Source organism: Nipponia nippon, unplaced genomic scaffold (genome assembly GCF_047370975.1).
Source record: "Nipponia nippon isolate SJK-2023a ecotype South Korea unplaced genomic scaffold, ASM4737097v1 scaffold_5, whole genome shotgun sequence".
Classification (NCBI taxonomy): domain Eukaryota; kingdom Metazoa; phylum Chordata; class Aves; order Pelecaniformes; family Threskiornithidae; genus Nipponia; species Nipponia nippon.
Window position 1 is genome coordinate 971,470 of NW_028262369.1, and position 20,066 is coordinate 991,535.

Below are 20,066 nucleotides of genomic sequence, written 5' to 3' on the forward strand. Positions count from 1 at the left end.
CGGACTCCAGGAAGGCGAGGAGCAAAAGTTGCAGTCACTTCAGGAAGCTTTACGATGAGTTGTGGGACCATTTACCAAAAGAACCGCACACAAGGGCAGCGGTAGCGTGGGTGTAGGGCACGATGGATGCCCAGGAACACAGGCTGGAAGGACCTCTTGGTTGTGGAAGCCAGGCCCCAGCAGCCAGAGAGAGACCTTCAGGTCACTGACCACCCACACTCCCATCTGCAGCACAGGCCACCACTTCTTACGACTGATAAACTTCAGACACGCAATAAAAAGTCAAAGCCACAACCACAACACGATATACAGGGAGGCTGCTGATGCCGTCCCAGACCCCTGCTGCCGCAGGGCAAGCGTTGGCCTCCCGCCACCATGGTGCCGACCACCGACCCAGCAGGAACGGTGCCACTTCCCCAGCTGGGTCACCACCAGCGGATCCAGCTCCAGCTCTCCACACCAGGCAGAGGTGAAGCACCCGAGCAGCCGGATGGCAATTTCCATGGCAACGCAGGGATGCCATCCGCAGAGGCTTCAGCTCCAGCGGGAGGGGAAGTGGGACCAGGGGGAGGGAGGCTGATCAACAAGCACCGCGCCAGGGACGCTGCGGAGGAACGGAGGCCCACAGCATCGATTTTCACGCCCATCTTCCCCTTTCAATTCTTCTCTAGCATGAAAGTCCCAATTTAAATGGCAGACTTTGACACCATGAAAAACTATCAGAGCATTTAACACACTGCCCCTTCCTCCCACGTCATCACACCCACGTCTGCCACCGAAATAAAGAGGACTGCATGATCCAGACATCTCCCCACAGTCCCGGCATGAAAGTGCAGCAAATCTGCGTCACACAGAGAACCTTTGAAAGAGGATGAATGCTAAGTGCAGGGAAAAATGATTACTTTATTTGTAAAGACCATGTCTCTTGTCATTCTAATTAATTCCAAATCCTCCAGGCACCGGACAGCTGTGGGTTTAATCATGAATATACAAATCAGCAACAAATGAACAACAAAAGGAGCCTCCAAATGCAATACGGGGAGACCCAGCATTCAGGCTGGTTTGGCTGCTGCTCTCCCTTCTTCGCACTGAAGGGAAGGAGGGGATGGGTAAAGCCAGGACCTGCCACCTCCTCCTGCTACCAGCACCCAGGCAGCCCCGTGGCACCTCTCCCATTTACTCCTGGGCATGGGAACGCCGGCCTACACCTCTCCCTCCGCCGGCAAAGCCTCCCCGCTGCCGAGCGGGAAGCAGCAGCTGCACGGAGGACAGCAAAGGCGAGAAGAGAGGGAGGAGATTGAGGGAGGGAGGGCAGAGGCAAGGGCCGGTGGAAACGAGAGGCTGGGGAATGGAGAGCAGCTGGAGCAGCACAGACAACTCGAGTAGGTAGCCGGGAAGGAAAAACACAGGGTTTAATCTATGCAGAACAAATGCACCGAGTGATGGGAAATTGCTCGCTTCTGTCTGAGCCTTGGCCAGGGCAGAGCACGGGGGCAACGCTGGTACCCAGAGGTTGGATGCACACCAAAGTGAAGCCATGCAAGTTCCCACGCTGTCACTAATGCCCTTACACTGAATGTCAAACACCAAACCTACTAAAGGGGGGGACCCTGCAGAGCCTCCTGCTGCCAAGGAGGCTCGGGACCCCTCCCCAAGCAGCCAACACCTGCCTTCTGCTGCAGTTTCTGTTTTCTGCACGTTGAGATGCAATGAAGCTGGTGTGCAACTGAACATGGGGCAGGCAGCAATCGACACCTACCAGTGCAAAACACCGCACGCCACTTGGAAGAGAGAGCTGGGAGAGGAAACAGGAGCTACCCAGAGGGCTGCTTTGCGGAACAGGTTGTTTCGTTTCTCCTATGAAAAGGGCAGGGACCGACCGTGAGGCAGGGCTGAGCATGAGCCCAGCCACAAACCACCTCTCTCCTGCTGCTGGGAGCTGCTGCGCTGCTCCTCACCTTCCAGACCTGCTTGCCCAAACTCAGCACAAACACATGAGGAATTTGCTTCCCGAGAGCCTGAGAGCCTGCAGAGCATCCAGCACAGCAGGCACCCGACCACCCAGCGATGGCCAAGGACCAAGCCCAAGTTTTGAGTTTCTTCTTACGGTGACCAGACGCCACAAGCCCATGCACGGGACCCAGCTGCGGCTGCAAAGAGGCAAAGGGTGTTTGTTTTTGCAGGAGAGAAAGGAGTCGTGAGGAGTCACCCCTGGGAGGCACAATTCGTCCCTGTCCCCCTGCACATCTCCTCTGGCGTGCCAGGCTGCACCCAGGGCTGAAGGTGGGCCACCGGGGTGGTGTGCAGGGGGCGGACGGTCCCTGGCAGCCTGGGAGACTAATGTCTGTGCAAGCCATGTCTCCAGCAGTCAGTCCCAGTGACACCTTCCTGCGTCGTAAGAAACTGCTCCACATCAGGCTTCAAAGCCAAAACTGTCCTCGTGCAGAGGGAGAAGCGCATCCCATTCCCCTGCCCACTGCCGTGCAGTCCCTGGACCCCGGTCACGGCTCGACACCCATCCTGCTCCAGAAGGGAGGGTCCTGGTGCTCCGGCTGCCCCACACTGGGAAGGGATCCATCCTCTCCTCTTGCACAGGGTGAGTCGGTTCAACATTTTGGGAAAAGATGCCTGGGCTGTGGAGTAATGAAAATAAACCTTCCCCTGCAGTCCTCCCCACGGAGAGGAGCAAGGTCTCCCCGGCCGTCCTGACAAAGCAGGTCTGGAGAGAAAGATAAGGGGATGAGCGGGGGCACCTGCAGAGGCTGCAAGAAATGATGAGCAAACAGCTTCACATGTCCTCACCAAGACGTTTCCCAGCGCACAACCCTGCCAGGTCCCCACAGTCTTCCCGTCCCCAAACAGGCTTGCACGTGGAGGAGGAGAGGTGTTTCGGGGGGTTCAGCTGAGCCCTCAAACTTGCAAACTTTCTGCATCACCTCCTTCCTTTCTGCAGAGTCCCTCATAAAACATGCCATGGGGAGGAGGGCCCGCAGGGGATATTTGAGCTGCGAGACCCAACAGCGTGACGTACTTGGCTCCTCACCTTCTCCCCAGCCCAGCTCTGGGAAGCAGCACGCGGGTCCCGGGTCCAGCCCACCACTGACACCCTGTCGCCTCACCTCCGTCTCCCCCCCAAGACCATCAGACAAGGCTCCCTCCAAACATCAGGTCAGGCTCCCAGGCCAATCCTGGGACGACCAAAGAACACTAAATGCAGAACGCTGACAATAAAAATCAGCATACGTAAGAAAAAAGTCCAGTTCCCGATTCTGCAAGGAAGCAGACAGGCATAACCTCTCCCCTCCGCTGCCACCAGCTCTGAAGCCTCCAGGATGTTATAAGCGCATCAGCCCTGGTCCTCTTGGCAGAAGCACCTGATGGAAGCGCCAGGACATCCCTCTTGGCCGTGAACCCTGCCCCAGCGAGCCCCGCACCTGCGGCCGACAACCAGCCAGGCAAGCAATAGCAGCCTGCTGAGAGACAGGAATTAACCGTGTGAAGATCTTGTACGACAAATTCAATGTCAAAACAAATAGCACCGGAGATACTCCACCAGCCAGTCTCATTTCTACTTAAAATTCTGTGGTTTAATCTAAGCAAAGCATTTGCACCGCAGAGCAAAGGGTCGGGAGCCGAAGACCAGCTGGCTCTGACACCTGGGACGGCTGTGGCGTTACCAGCACGGGATGGAGATCCCCGGACACCTGCATCCATGCAGCCACCAGCAAAACCCATCCAATGGTGCAACTGGTAAATCCAAAGCCTAGTGACCAGGAAAACAAAAATATCATTTCTTGAGTAGACAAACCCACCTTCAAGCCTGCAGGCAAACCTGAGCCCTGCAAACCCGCAGCCTTTCCGCCACGGGGCTGCCCGAGCTCCGATGAGCGGGGGCTGCCTCGCACCCAGCCAGGAGCCCAGCCGCACAACCAGGGCTCCCCAGCCAGCTGTGCACATCTGTGGGAACTGCAATCTTGGCCATAAAACCGCAGCTTGGGGCTGGGACAGGGTGTCAGAGCAGCGCTCGATGAAGTACTCGCCACTGAGAAACGCAAAACCACAATCCCCCCGTGCCAGCTGTGGCGGCATTAGCGGGTTCTCCTGGATGGCCTCAAAGCCTCATCCTCACCCGCAAAACCTCTTCTGGCCGGCACGGGATCAGAGGCAGCCCCACCGCAGCCCTCCTCTCCACTGGTGCCGCGCCGGCTGGGTTGAGCAGGAGGTGGGATGGGACCCGGGGCCCCAGGACAGGCGCTGAGCTGGTGGGAGCAGCACCCAGAGCACCCACCAAGTCTCGCGGTGGATTTCGCTCTCCACTACAGGCAAGGGCTGGACTTTACATCTCCACCACGGGCTTTGACAAGGAGACACGGGCAAACACGCGCATCCCCTCCCACGCACGAAGCCCGAGTCACTCTGGGAACGGCAACGGTGACAAACCCACTCCCCTGCCTGCCTCTGTGCGCCACAACTCATCTCCTCTCCCCGCAGGCAGAGAGAAAGGGCACCCCCCTCCCTTAAAAATTGCCTTTCTTTAAAAAAAAAAATTCCTTGAACAAATGGCAGCAAATCCCAACGCGGAGCCGCACAATGGACACTTCAGTCTGCCCAGGGGAGGGAGAGACAGGACCTTCAATGCCTAAATAAATTCAATTTGCTCGTTAAGAGGGGGCTGGGGAAGGTTAGGCGGAGGGTAGCGGTGGTTATTCACTTCCCCCAATTAACATTCCAGCAGCACTGCTCTGCTTTCTAGGAACAATAACTTTTTCGGGAGGGGGAGCGATGCTCATGGGGGCGTTGGATGGTCCTGGAGAAAGGAGACACGTCCGTGCATTAACAGGGTCCGAGTTTATGTATGATGGGAACCGCGAAACAAAACCAAGAATAAATAAAGATCTAGCCTACGCAAGAAGAACCTGCAAAATAAAACCCCTCACGTCCCGAGACCAAGATTATTTGCCTTTGCTGCTGATCTAAATATTTTCTGCACAGGCCTTGGCAACAGAAAAAGAGGCGGCTTGTCACTGGTTTGTTTATAAAAGGTCTCCAAACGCAGGGTAATTAAAAATATTTAGACCAGGCTTTGAGCCACACCATCCCCACAGCCTCCCGCAGCCCCCACGCCAACTCGCAGCAGCCGAGGACCTCGACCGCCCGTGTTTTAAAATAAACCAGAGCCTCAACCCCCTCCACCCTCTGCCCGGCTCTCCATCGCTGCAGCCCAGCCTTGCAGGTGGGGCGGCCGGCAGGACGGGCAGGAGGGGGCTACTTCATCCCTGCACCCGCTGCGGAGCAAGGAGTCACCTCCCGGCTCATGGCTCCGCGGGCTGGCTCTCCTGAGGGATGAACAGGGCTGGATGCCACCCTCTCCTCTCTCCTGGGCTTCCTTCTGCCCCAGGAAAATCCCAGGCCCCTTGTCTGAGGTCTGCCCACCACTCTGTGACAGTAATTTACTCATTTATTTCCTTCCCAGGATGAAAAATCTGCCTTTTCTTAGCTTGGTCATTAATTTCTCCAATAAAGTGTTTGCAGCACACTTGGAGCTCCCACTTGCTCTTGCAGTTTCCCCGACGCTCTTACGAGGGAGGCTGCTGTGCTTTAGTCCTCCGCAGACACACGAGCCCGTGATGGCGACACACACAGAAAACACGGAGCAGGACCCAAACCCACCTGCAGCCGCACCAGCGGGAAGGAAAAGCGCCGGAGGGGCTCTGTGCACGCCAAACGCTGCCCGCCCCGACCGGCACCAGTCGTCAGCAGAGCCCGGGGCTGCTCCCACGAGGGGAGCATGCTGCAGGAGCGCAGGGCTCCCGGGGCGTGGGACGAAGCCCAACACCAGGCGAAGCCGTGCCTATCGCCGTCTCAAGTGCTGTGGGCCTGAAAAGAGCAGGCTTGCCCTTGTAAAACTGAAAGCAACCACCGAAAATGAACGGGTCCGTCAATACCCCACGGGCATATGTGCTGAGGCGTATCTATTTCACCACTTTACAGTTTCAAAGGATTCCCATGAAAATCTAGCCCAAATAGACAGATGGCCAGAGCTCGGCATTCCCAGTCACCGCATATAAGCAATAAAAGGGTACCCAAAAGCGGACCCTGGCACATACGCACGGCTGGGCAGGCACCTCCACGGAGGGAGGTCGGGCACCGCTGCCGATTAAGCACAGTTATATCACCTACGGATGCCTACGGCCACATGTAGGAAAGAAAAACATTTTGATCTGCTGTACGTGTCAGGAACTAAAAACAGTTCGTTTTACCCTGCAGGTGTTAAATCAGCGTATGAGCCCCAGGGGAACATGCCCGACTAGCAAAGCTCCCGTCAGCGCGGTGCTCAGCTGCAGCCAGCTTCACCTCGGGTATGTCCTATCAAACAGGCGTGAGGCGAACTTGAAGCAGGCAACGTCGAAAGATGCTCCAGTTATTTAATTCACTCATCAGTAACACTCAAGTTGAAGACTTGCAGCGTCCCGCTTGGCTTCTCAGAGGACAAATCAGCTTACTGATTTACCAGGCAATGCATAATCACATCAAATGGCTCTTTGGTGCCAACGTCACCTCCCAGGAAGAAGATGGAAGGATGGCAGAATGGCCTGCACCTCCCTGGGAAGGTGGGCTCGATGCGGAAAGGCTGGGAATGCCGTATCGGACACCAATACTGTCACCCTGGGTGCCTGACAGCAGCACACCAGCACCAAACACCCCCCGGCGACCAGCCAGAGGCCTGGGGGAAGGCTGGATTCGCCCGAAGCCCCGCCAGAAGCCTCCAGCGCAGCTCTTGCTTCCTGCCCTAAACACCCCCGCGCGTGAGAGCAGGGCCAACACCAGGAAGCCTGCCAGGGAAGTCGCGTGGCTTCGTGTGTTCCTCTGGGAGCATCACGAGGCTTAATCCCAGTGCAGAGGAGCTGGTGCCTTTTTACCCCAAGCAAAGGTCTGCAAGTCAACACAAATCCCCTCTCAAGCCAGCATCAGGCACTAGGGCTCTGTTTTCTCTGCTTTTGGGGCAGCCAATGCTCTGTCCTACCACTCAAGCAGCCACTGCATGACCTCCTGCTCTAGAACCGATGCCAGAGATGCCTTAAATGGAACAAGGAGCAGTAAATGATCGTTTGAACAAAAACCTGGATGAAACAGCTGAGCTATGGGCTGGATTTGCTATTGACTTTCAAGCCTGAAAGAGGAACCCACCCATAAAAACACAGAGGCCACCTACTGAAAGATCCTCGCCAGAGGGGAAGCAGCACAAACCAAAAGCAGACCCAGCACGTGCTCCCCTCCAGCCCCGGTGCACCACAGACCACGCACGTCTCTCCTCCTCACCGTGCCGTCATTGCCATAGCTGAATACAGGAGGAGCTGAACGAGGACCCAGGTCCCGCATGGCCCTATCAATGTCACTAGGAGCTTCCCTACGTGAAGCCCCACACCTCATCCCCTCCAGCAATCACCTTCCTCCCTCTCCTCCCCAGGAGGTAACGGGCTCAGGCAAGAGTGTCAGGACCCCACCACCCCACAGGGAAACCGGGTGCACACAGGGTCTTCCCAGGACAGCAGCTTTCATACTGCTTTCCTCGAAGCATCCAGAAGTGCTGAAACTTTTCATGAGGCAGGACATTTCTGCAGTCAGGAGGATCCAGAAGTTGAGCACTGTCGTGCTGGTAGCTGGGCATCTCAGAAAAGCTATCTCTACCTTGGAAGGCCACCTCTGTAACAGCCAAAGAAAACAGAGGGAAGACCTCACACCCGCAAAAGCGTAACTCTGCCTTTCTACTCCACTGCCAGTCGGCCCTGGGTCCGAGTTCAACCTTCTCCTGGAGGCTTCAGCAAGAAGAGATTCAGCAGGCTGGCAGCAAGCACGCCCCTTGCCATGGAACGAGGCGTCAAGAGCTCCACAGCCAAAGCTCCCATCCCAGCCCTCTTCAGCCCAGCCCTCCCTCCTCCTCCCAGGCTGAAGGTCTCACAGGCGGGGCCACGCGGCCACCCCATCACCACCCCTCCGCAGCTATTCTCAGTCCCCTGGTGCGATCAGGCTCTGCCTGGGGATGAGACTGCAGCAGCAGCAGGGAGGAAAACCAGCTTTCTACATGTGACAGGCAAAGACCTCTAAATAGTCAGTGCAGAAAGACATAAATCTTCTTTTCTTTCCAGAAGATCAAGACCCAGCTATGCAAGTGGGGCAGCCTCCAAAGGCACCTTACTCCCTGTTGACGCCTGGGCTATTTCTGCCTCTGCAAACGCTCCCTTGTAGAGATAAGACTCATCCTTCTGAAGCTTGTTAACTAGTCATTAAAAAAATGAAACACAAGGGGGGAGAAGTGAGATGAACAAAATGCTAATAGGAACCCCCAGGTCAAACCGCCTCCCCTGTCACCGGGGCCCTCCTCTTGCCAGCACATTCCTGCCGCTAATGAGGCCCCACCGCTTCCTCCTCCCTCCTCAAGTTGCTCCTGGTGATGCAAATCCATCGTCTTTGTTTCTATTCTTGGAGTAAAAACAGAACCAAAGTAAATAGCAAAACAGCTCTTAGGTTTCAGGATCCTTTCTTTTTCCATCCTTCCCAACAGCAGCCAGGCTGTTGTTGCCGTCAAAGCGAGGTGACACCCGACCCCAGACATCGTCCTGTTCCCACCGGAAATGCTCCGCTAAATCTTCAGCCTCCAACGTCCCCTCGGAGATCGCTGCCAGCTCCTTCTCCGACCCTCCGCTTCGCTGTGCTCCTTGGGAGGTTTCAGACGTCACCGCGAGTCTCTCGGTGAGCAGAGAGCCCAGGGAGAGCCTGCCAAGGACTCTGGGGATGGCAGAGAGCTCTCCCCAGTCCCAGCCCTTCTCATAAGGCTGGAGACATGTCCCACCAGACCTTCTGCCTTCCACTGTCACTTTTGCCCAAGGAGCTGAACCAGCTCCAGTCTGCGCCCAGAGAGACCCCGTGGTGCCCACCGTGTTCCCACGTGCCGGGGTGGGCACCGGTGCACGGGCACAGAGGGGGAGAGGAGACGCATGGCAACACAGGTTAGACACATCACCTCTCCCCGATACAGGCCACTGCCCCTGAAGCAGGGTGATGGCCGTGCTGCCACATGGCACTGCCAGGGAAGCTGCTCACGCAGGGGAGGGCTGGGGCTGAAGATCAGCGCGGCCACTGCCGAGCTCCCACGGAAGCTGCAGACGCAGGAGGGGCAGGTACGGCAGTCTTTGTGCCAGAAAAGCTCTATGCAGGTGCAGTTTCTGGTCTGTTATACATCCCTCAAAGTCTCGTCCTCCTTAGTCGAGGCCCAGCAAAGCCAAGCAGGCAGCAAACCCTACATGAGGTGCTGAGACCCTGAGTGCCCGCAGCAGGACGAACACGCTGCGGGTGGCACCCAGGTCACGTCCCAGCGCTCTCCCCGTTGTCATGGCTCACGCTGGAGAGCAGACGGCAGCAAAGAGCCAAGCCTCAGCTCCTGGTGCAGATGCAGGGGAGTGCGCAGAGCCCTGACAGCACTCATTAATGATGAACAGTCGGATGTGACCACTGCGTTTGGACATGGCAACCCCCCCAGTGCTTTGGGGAGCTCTGGCAGTTTTCCCCAGGCTCCCAGGTGCAAGGAGGAGTGGGGAGACCGTGAGGATTTGGAGGCTGAGGGGAACTCAGACCTCTCCAGTGAGGGCAGGGATAGGTAAAACGAAGCCCTTCGTCCAGAGATGGGGGAAGAAAAGTCGGAACAGCCCGAGGAGCTGCTGCTCAGTGGTGGGTACCGGTGCACCGAAGCACAGTGCTGCAGAGACCTCTTGCAGCACACAACTGCTACTGCACCCAGGCCCCGGCAGCACGGAGCATCTCTTGGAGCCGCATGGTTCCTAACGGGAAAAGCAAGCTTTACAGCACACTGGTGATTTATCCTGTGCACCCCCAGGCAGGCTGCACCTGGTCAGGCTTCGCAGCATCCAGCTGATGGCACCCAGCACACACAACGTGCCACCTACAGACAGCCACCACACTAAATTGCTCCCAGTTCTGCAGCTGAACCCACTTGCCAGATCCTTGAGTCTACATGAAGCCACAATGGTGTCTAAAAGGGCTTATTCAGGCACAAGCATCTCCCTGCGTGAATTTGCTTGCAGGGAAAGTACTCTGAAGTACTCTGAAAGTACTCTCTCAGGCTGTCAAAGCACTTTCTTTGATGGTGCTCTCCGATAGCTCATGAAAGGCATTTTGGGGACTGCATTTGCAAAGAGCTGCATCATTTGCTCATGAACCTGGGGCACTTGCCTTCCTCAGATCGAGAAGACCCAGAGACCTGCAGACTGTGAGCTCTGAGTTGTAAGAGGACAGGCTACAGCCACCAGATTTGCTGCCTGACACCTGGGAAAGCAACAGCAAGAGGGCTTGAGAGGAAGAGCAGAGGAGCAGATCTACCAAGGGAAACACAGAAGAGGTCCGTAGGTGGACCAAGAGGCCCTGTGGTCAGCAGAGGACGTGATTTACCGCGCCTGGTCTGAGCAGCGACCAGGCTGGGATCCAGGGACCTGCAATCATGAAGCCATTCGTGCTGGCAAATCACAGAGCCCAGAAGCGAGAAGAAAAAGAAACCAGGATGACAAAAACCACCAGACCGCGTGCGTTGGGATTAACAGGAACAACCCCAGCAGCTGGAACCCCTCTGGCGGGATGCAGAGGGAGGGGGGACCTGGACAGCAGACGCGTGGCCACCGTCACCATCACATCCAGCTGCTGGGAGGGGACAACCAGCCAAAGGCAGGCGGAGAAGCTGCACTGGGGAGAGGCACCTCCTCACCCCCACCAGAAACTGGTCTGGGCCCTGCCAGCACAAGCCTCCCTGTGCTCAGCAAGATCGAGCCATCCAAAAGCATTTGCTTTTCCACGCAGCTGGACCATCGCTGGCTGCAGCCCAAAGCACCCCCAGCCCACCCTGCGCGCTGAGACCCCAGCCCGGGCTGCAGCACCAACTGGAAAACTCGCTCAAGTTGCGCCTTGCGAGGCAGCGGTCCTGCCGCAGAGGAGGAACACTCCGGCTCACGAAATAACGTCTCGCTTATTTTAAATCGCTGTAGTTGTTTTCTTCTTTCACACAAACTTCAAATACCAAAGGACGCAGTGCACATTTTTAGCGAGTCTAGCTTGGAGAAGCAGAGTAAAATTGGGAGTTGGCAAAGGACTCGGCTTTCCTCCTCCTCAGCCCCGCTGCTTTCTGTGCATTTGATGCTCCCTGCCCAGAAGCAAAACGCTAAGGCACTGGAGGCTGGAAAGTCACCGCTTCTCCCTGCCAGCCGTCGGGCGCTCCCTCCCAAGCCAGCCTTGCGCCCCGCCAGCACCCCGTCCCCGCGCAGGCTGCGCCCCACTGAACCCAGCTGCTCCTTCCCGACGCAAAGCCAGCAGAGGGAGCAAACGCTGCGGCTTTGCAGGGAAATCGTGGCCGTTGTCAGCTGTGTTTATTCTATTTTGAATCTAGAGGCTATTTCCGAGTAGCTTGCATAAGTTATTTGGACAGGCCCAAGGTAGGGCCAAAGCCAATCTGCATCCTTTCTTAGAAGAGCCCTGGGAAAATGACATATAGTTCGCACTGGCATCCAACCTGCAAAATGGCAGTATTCAAGTCAAAACCACAGTCAGTCCCTCGGCAATAAACACCTTCCAGATTCCAGCCCAGGGGTCCACAGCTACCGTCTATTTATTTTAAGGCACTGTCAGGGACCGTACTCTCAAACCCCCAAAAGACTGCCCACCAGCAGGCCTCAAATCGCTTACAACAGACGGGAGAGGCTTCCTACAGGTGACTGACTGACAAATGCAACGTGGTCTGCCCTGTATTAAACACTAAATAAATACCAATGAATAGGCTTAAGAGACAAATTGCTGAGTAGTCTCCCTTCACAGAACTGGAAAATCTCTCTGACACCAGAATTCCTGCTCCTTCCATCTGAGGGAGGGAGCACACGATCCGCCTCTGCCTGCGGGTCCCCGCGACGGGCAGAGCTTTGCTGGCGGAGGCTGGGGTACCCCACCGGGCTGCCAACGCCGTATGCCACCGCTCGGCATCTACGCGCCTGCCCCACGGATGCACTGAGCTTTTTAGCTGTGGGTGGAGGAAGGCGGCCGCGAGGCCGGGGAGCGAGGGTTTGCAGAGCAGAGGGAGGAGTGTGCGCAGGTTTTCAGGAACCCGCTGTGTGTCACGCGTCAGCACGGACCAAACGCCGCACACGATGGAGACAAGCAGTTAAGGTGTCATCAGCTGCCCCTTTGCAAAGCCATTAAACCTGCGCTGATGGAGCGCTGCATGGTTACCTGCTACGGATCTTCTCTGCTATGGCCAGCAGTGCTGCTGGAGCTTGTAACCTTCCCACGCTAACAGCCTGGCTTCGGCTACACACAGACCCTGGGGGCATGGGTTGCTTCAGCCATCGCAGCAGGCCAGCACGAGCACCACCAAGATGACTGAGAGCACCAGAAAGATGCCCTGATAGCCGAAACGTGACACAGGCAGCTCCCAGGCTGTGCCCTGCTCACCTAACCCCACAACGGGAGGAGAATTTATGGCTGAGCCAGTATTTTCTGAAAGGCAAAGAAATGCTGTCTCTTGCCTGCTCGCAGCTTACTGTGAAGCATCACACTGGTTCTCAGCGCTCGCGCGTCCCCTCGCTCTCCTGCGGGGCTGTAAGTTGTCCCAGCATGCCGGGTATCGAGTCACAAGTGTTGTCCTCACCCTGGAAGCTTGTAAACCTCTGCCCGTCCCCGCTGCAGAGGCGGGTGGGTGATTAAACGCACACAGACTCACCCTCACGGGAGCTGAAGAGAGGGCAGAGCTGAGCTGCTGCCGGGCAAACACCGCAGCCCCATCCCAGCCGCCCGCCGCGGGCATGCACCCGGCAGCGGCCGCGTGCTGGGAAATGCAGCCACAAAGGTACGGTCTCCAAAGGGAAACAGGGGAAACCCCGCAAAGCTGGGGCAGGGTCAGGAGCGACACAAGTTCATGGAGCTCCAGGGAATCAACTCTACAAGCACCGCAGCCCAGCGCTGTCCCGGAGGTTGTCACTGTTTCTGGCCATCTGGCCTTGTGTGATACTTGGATTTAATTTTCTTTTTCCTGTTCTCACAGACAAGTTCCCCACTGACCACAGAAAGGACAGGAAGGTTCAGAAGGCAAGCACAAAGAAGCAGGTGAGCACGGTTTGGGAATAGTGGAAATATTAGTCTGATGTTCATACAGATAGACGTTGCACCAGAAAAACAAGACTTTGAATGACCTGCATTTTGGACTTTTAAAACAGACAAAATACCCCCTTATACATCTCGCCAAACCCCACCTCCAGATCCCCCCCCAAGCAGATAACCCAGAGGGCACGCTGGCTGACGTTCAGCAGAACTCCCCCTCCCAAGCGCCAGAGTCACCTCTGCATGAGCAGGGGACCAAGAGCCCCTCGGTGCAGCAGGGCACCTCCGCACCCACCCTGCATCTTCAGAGATGCTTAGCATACAATGAAACACCCCGATGTGCCCAGACCCACCCTTGCATGCACAGCGCGGTGCCAAGGAAGGGGGTCTGGGGGGAACGCTGGGCAGGCTGCCTCCCTTCCCCGCACAGCCATCCTCCCAGTGCGCTGCAGCAACACCTCCGAGGTGCCCAGCCCTCGCCCGGATTTGGATGAAGCTGCGTGGACAGAAAGCCCTGGGGAAGGCTGAGGGTGGGAGGGGATGAACAGAATAAACCTCTGTCCATCAGGAAAGCATGCGAAAAACATTTCTGCACAAAGAGGGATGATCCTGCTCCCAGGCAGTCCGTGTGCTGTAGGCGGGCTGGCCAGGAAGGGCTGGCAGAGCCCAGGCAGGAGGTCTCACTGCACGGAGAGCCAGCATGCACTGCAGAAGCAGCGGAGGCAGCAAAAAAGATCATTATTTGCCCATCTTGCACCTGTCTCAGCCAAGTTCTCCACAGCATTTGCATTCATAAGGATCAGAGTACCCAAAATTTGATATTAAATGCCCAAGGCACAGAAGAAATTCCTAGACTGCACTGGGGGATTTTCCCCCATCCTAATGGCAGGGATGCAGCCGAGCGCGAAACAGCCCATGGGGGAGGTGAACAGGAGGGGTATAACTCTCCAGTCTTATCCAGACTCTGAGAAAAATAACCACCGCTGCTCTGGGATCCTGCTGCCCTGCCCGTGCCTCGCGGCTCAGAGACCTGCCGACCCTGCGATGGGAGACGGGCGCCAGAGACGCCTGGCTCCGGCAGCTCCAGCAGGGAGGAGAGCCAGCGTGGCTGGCCAAAAACCAAACAGAGTTGAGCAAGACTCATCCTCAGAAGATGCCCTCGCACCCAACGAGTCCCTCCACACCCACCAAGCAAAGCAGCAGCCTCTCCCTACGGTGAACGGCACGTAAGGTCATTTCTGCAGCACTGAACTTGCACAGCATCTCGGGGCCACTTCAATCTGTATTGTGAGTGTGAATACACGTGGAAAAAAATTGTTTATGCTGAGGGTGGTGAGACAGTGGCAGGGGTTGCCCAGAGCGGTGGGAGATGCCCCATCCCTGGAAACCTTCAAGGCCCGGCTGGACGGGGCTCTGAGCACCCTGATGTGGTTGAAGCTGTCCCTGCCCATGGCAGGGGGATGGAGGGGATGGCCTGGAAAGGGCCCTGCCAGCCCAAAGCATTCTCTGATTCTCTGATTCTCAGCGTTGGCTGCACGTCCTCGACCCCAGAGAGCAGCCGTAGGCACATCCGCCCCAGCTCGCCCAGTTCACACTGTTTATGACAGATACCTGTTCCCAGTTTGGCTTTGAAAAGGTGGGATGTATGGCACGGTCCGCATACGCCGCTGGGAACCCCCTCTGCACCAGCCCGGCTTTGAGTGGTCCCCACAAAGCTGCCCTCTAGTTCCTCCCCACAGGAGACATCTCCCGTTGTGCGGGGATGCCAAAGGCAGACCCACAGCACGTTCTCCTCTTCCCAAGCCGTCACTGCTTTTACTACGGGCACTGCAAAGCGCTTCCTGGGACGCTACAAGCTGCCATTGCAAATAAAACCACACTCACCAAAGAAATGAGCCGGGTACGTTCTGGTTTCGAGCGTTACCGGGCCGGTTCCCTCCCGCAGCCACTGGCAAAGCTGCGTGATTCACGGGCAGCCTCTCCCATGCAGTGCCTGCTCCCAGGGCCTGCTCTGCTGCCTGCTCCCCAGCGAATACGCTGCTGTCTGGCTCAAGCGTCACATTAGTTATCAGGTTCGGGTTTTTTTAATCTACTCATCAATGAACAGTAGTCAGCAAGTGAGCAATTTGCCAAGGTGGGGCTGGGCACAATTAGATGATGCACAGTGCGCATCCTTCATCTGCCTGTGCCTTTATCTCCTTAAGGCAGTCACTGACTGCAATTGTGCTTTGCAAAACCGAGGGCAGCATGTGCGTAGATCCAGCACAACACTCATCACTACTCCACCTCTTCAGGAAACAGAGTTGACCTGCCTCTTGTATGGCTCCAGCCTCTAATTTTATTATTTCTTTCTTTTTTTTTTTTTTTTGTTACACTGAACTATGGGGCACAAACAAGCATCAACTGGCTGTTTGCTAACATTTTCTGAAATCAGATATGAGAGAGCGAGCGGTTTTGTAGCAGTGTCGGAACGCAACCGAACAAAATAAAGCAAGCAGGAGAGTGTTACCGCTGGTGTGATTTCAGTGGCATCAGTGGGATCACAGCAGGGCTGAGCCTGACTTTGCTGTTGCCGTAAGCATCGCACCAGAGCCTCCGGCACTGGCTGCATGCAGGAGACGACGGACTGCACCCAACAGACTTGGCAAGTGCCCGCACACTTAGGAACAAGACCAAACCATCAGGGTAACGCAGGGATGCGTCCCACTAAGCAGAAACCGTTCCGCTCCGGGCTCTGCCCAGCGTGCCTGGCACCAACCACCCAGACCGGGATATTCACACCCCCTGGACCAGCACTGCTCCGGGGCAAGGCGGCTTCTGCACAGACCCGCGCTGCACCTCCCCAGCATCCCTGCAGTGTCCACCAGGAACAGGAGGAGTTTCTGGGCTGATATCCAGAACCCACAGGAATAGGAAAACCTGGATGGGCACAGGTCAGTCAGTGCCTGCCTCGTTCTACAGCCCAGGCTCTGTTAGTAACTTCAGTAAGCACCAGATTTCATCAGGTTTCTGCCACAAAGCAAGTTTGTCTCCTCACTGCCTCCGTTTCCCAGGCTCTACCATTCTGGTTAGCCTTTTCTCCTTCATTACAGGTTTTGTGAGGCAAGGATTACCTCTGCTCAACTCACCTGTAGAGCTCCCAAGACAAACAGGGCTCTAAGTCTTTCCTGGAGGGCACAGACATTTCATAACAGAATGACCGCCTGCAAAAAATACCATACAAAAAATAACAGTAATTAAAAAATAAAATAAATCCGTGCATGAGAACGCAGCCAGGTAAGCAACACAACTTTGCGTCTCACCTACTTGAAACATGCACGAATTAAAGCAAGCAGAAGCGTCAAGCCCGTTGTGGCAGCACCAGGGACGGCAGAGCTGCACCAGCCTTGCGGCGGGGCAACGCCACCGCCGCGCTCCTCCAGCTCACCTGCGCACACCGGCTAACTCTCCGGTGAGGCACAGAGCAGCATTCCACTTCGGAAGAGCAGCGGGGTCAGGATAGAGACCTTTTGCAAATCAAGCTAATGACCCGTCCGCCAGCACGCCGGGACCCCGGGCACTGCTGCCTCGTCCCCTTTGGGAAGCGGCGGGATCTGTGCCGTCAGTTCAACAGGTCTCCTTATAACATCACAGCGTCAGTGGGCAACACCAGAACAACTGGCCTAGATACAGAGTACTTCAAAATCCCAAGGGGAGAAAGAAAGAGCACCAGTTCGCTCAGAGCCCTGCTGTAATCTGCACTGACTGTCCTAGCAGTCATCACAGACAGTGACTCAGTCCTGGGTAACCTCCTTTAATGCTCCCCCAGGCTAATACCGAGCTTAATAGGTGCCTTTAATGATCAGGGCTCCTGTGAAGACAAGAAGTTTCACCACAGCCTGTAAGGCAGCCCTCACCCCTCTCCTCCTGCCCCCAGGCAAGGGACACTGCAGGGACACTGCCCCATCCCCGCTCCTCGCTGCCCGTCTCGGAGGCAGTGCAGATGTAGCTGGGCATGAAACCCAGAACAGTCCCTTGCCCATCACTGAGCGACTCAAAACAACACGGCAAGGTCTCAGAGCCCCAGCCCTGGCCATGGCCGCCGCCTCCGTCACAGCATGGGCACGCTGGACCCACTGGGGCAAGGCAGGGGATCTGTGTGACAGACAGATGTCAAAAGCAATCAGATGCTCCCCTTTCTCAAAGGCGGCAACATCGCCAACATTACAAGCCTTGGAGGAGTTGAAAGGAAAGGCTTATTAGAAAGAAAACTCGTTCTGACAATCACAAAAATTGGAATTCATTTAAAATTCAAATTATGCAAATTCAAGTAATCTGTACGTGCAGATCCATCACATGCCAGCAGTGGGACCGCAGACACAAGCCACCAGCTACGTGGCCGGGGGGAATCCACCCTCCACCACGCTGGCGGAGGACGGCAGGCGTGCTCGCCTCTGGCAGACGCGGGGAGGGCGGCCGCTCCTGGGGAACGGGGCCGGAGCAGGGGTGCAGGTGCTCCCTCCACACCGGCAGGGAAGCGGAAAGATGCCTCGGCAACAGCGGCAGCGCTCCAGCGTGCCATACCCCAGGGGTGCATGGAGGCAAGCCTCAAATATTTTCAGATGAGCTACAATAAATTCCTCCTTGGAGAAGCTTAGATGCCCATGACCAACACAAGGCCTTCGTTAGGCAGAGCACCTAATCAAATGGATGTGAGCGCTGCAGAGCACAGGATGCACGCGGGCAATATCTGCCCCATCTCCACCCACGCTGCCAGGCTGGGACCCCGGCTGCCCCCCGAAGCCCTGCCTCAGGAGCCTCTCCCTCACTCTCAGCCATTCCCGAAATAGAGAGCCGAGCAGCTGCATCGCAAGGCAAAGGCAGCTCCGACTGTCAGCGCAGAAAGAGCAAAGCCAGAAATCCAACGTTACAAGCTGGGTAAGTGCAACGGCATGGAAAAATGAATCAAGCTTTAAATATGGACTTTCCTAAAAGGCCCCAGATGAGCCACTGCAGAAAAGGCAAATCATATTCTCTCCTGTAAATGCTCTGCCGTGCACGGGGCGAGCGGCTCCCACCTGGCACCAGTTCCTCCACCGGCCACGCTCAGAGAGCCGGGGCTGGGCCGGGCAGGCGCCGCGCAGCAGGGCAGGGCACAGCACGAACCCGGGGAAACCGCAACGCCTCCAGCACGGAGATGGGGAGTAATTACCAAACCCTGGGAGGACGTAGAGCCCGGCACCAGCTACCTGCTCTCGGAAGTAACGTCCCCAGGTTGGCAGGACCTTTGCTTTGAACTTAAAAGCCAGGCTCTCTAGCTGTGTGGGGGATACTGGCCCTGCACCGGCCGAGCCTCAGCTGACAAGCTGCCGGCTCAGCTCCCTGCACGCTCGCTGCCCCAAAGCCTTGGCCGAAGGGCCCTGCTGATGCCCTTGCCTGGTAGGATGAGTCTGCTTTTTGTTTCTGACCTTGTCTCACAGGGTCACAGCCCGCAGCCGAGCCTACAGCAACATCTTTTAGCTGTTAAAACAAACCAGAAATGGCATAGGCGGGGGGGGGGGGGGGGGGGGGGGGGGAAGAAAAATAAAATCACCCTACAAAAATCCTTCTCTTTTCCTTGACAGACATAAATCAGCCCCATGGGTACACCAAGAAAAGCTGAAGGTCCCCAAAAACTCATGCGGTCAAAGGCCAAGGCAAAGCAGCTGCAGACGGCACAGAGAGCTACCGGCACGGCACTGAGCAGGCAGCCGGCCGGCCCCAGGGGCCGGGGAGCAGGCTGCCCCACGGGGACGCACAGATCCCACCTCTCCGCAGGCACCAGGACGCTGGCTGGGCTGAGAGCCCGAGCCTGGGTCTCTCGCGCCCATCACCGCTGCAGAAGGGAGGCTGCAGGTGACAGGTCCCACAGAGATACTGAAAGCCCATCTCCAAAAGAGGGACTTTCCCCAGCATCTCAGCAACCTCCTCTCCTTCCCGCTCTCCTGGGTGCAACTTGGGGCTGCAGATCCAGGCTGAAAGACGGATAAAGTAGATATCCATGCCTTACCCCACAGCAGGACCGCCTCATCTTAAACACCTCCAGCGTCTTTCAGCCGCTCATCAGACACCCCATCCTGCTTCTGCTTGTCCCTGAGGCTTTCACTTGCTTCCCGAGGCAGCAGCTCCTGCAGAGACGGTTCACGGGTGCTGCTGGCAGCGCCAGGTTGTGACCAGCTCCCCCAGACTCACCCTCACCAGCATCCAGAAAAGCGTCGACACGCTGCCAAGGTCAGAACCGTCCTCTCGGGGAGAAAAGGAGCGGCTACGTTCAACAGTCCGCCCAAGCACCAGCAGAGAGGGCGAGCCCCCAAAACCACACCGTACAGCAGTGACGCAGCCCAGGGGACACCGGGAGCAGCACCACTCTGTGCGGCCTGGCAGGGGATCAGCCCCTCCTCCGGGCTAGGGGAAGGTTAACGCCTTCGGGGGTAGGGGTCCTCAAAAGATGCGTCTGTCCGAAGCCTAAGGGCAGGGTGAGCACCGCTGCCTCGGCCGGCAGCTCTGGGCGGCACTTTGGATTGCATGGGCACCCACTCCCCCCTCCGCTCCCATTGTACTGATGCTCTCACCCATTTCCAACCAACACCGAGTGCTTTTCAGCACAGTGACACCCGAGCCCTCATTACAACCCCAAGGCCGGTAACAAGGCACGAGGAAGGCCATACGAACCCCTGTATCGGGTGTCTCTGGGAAGAAGAGGCAAAGCCCATTAAACATTGATCAGAGCGTCCCGCAGCCGCGGCGCAGCCCTGACGCGTCCCTGCCGTCCCGCCACCAGCATGCCCTGAAGGGCCAGAAAGGGCTGAGCTGCCCCAGGGTCTCAGCGCTGGCTCATCGCTCGCCCCAGCCCCTCGCTGCGCCCGTCTGCAAACCCTCAAAAAGACCCATCTGCTTGT

The 20,066-nt window shown here is 56.8% G+C and overlaps 1 protein-coding gene across 7 annotated transcripts in view; it reads right to left on the reverse strand.

Moving 5' to 3' along the window:
• LOC104011075 (ankyrin repeat and fibronectin type-III domain-containing protein 1) overlaps positions 1-20,066 on the reverse strand; it is a 264,593-nt gene that overhangs the window by 155,156 nt on the left and 89,371 nt on the right. The gene's annotated exons all lie outside the window — the stretch shown is intronic.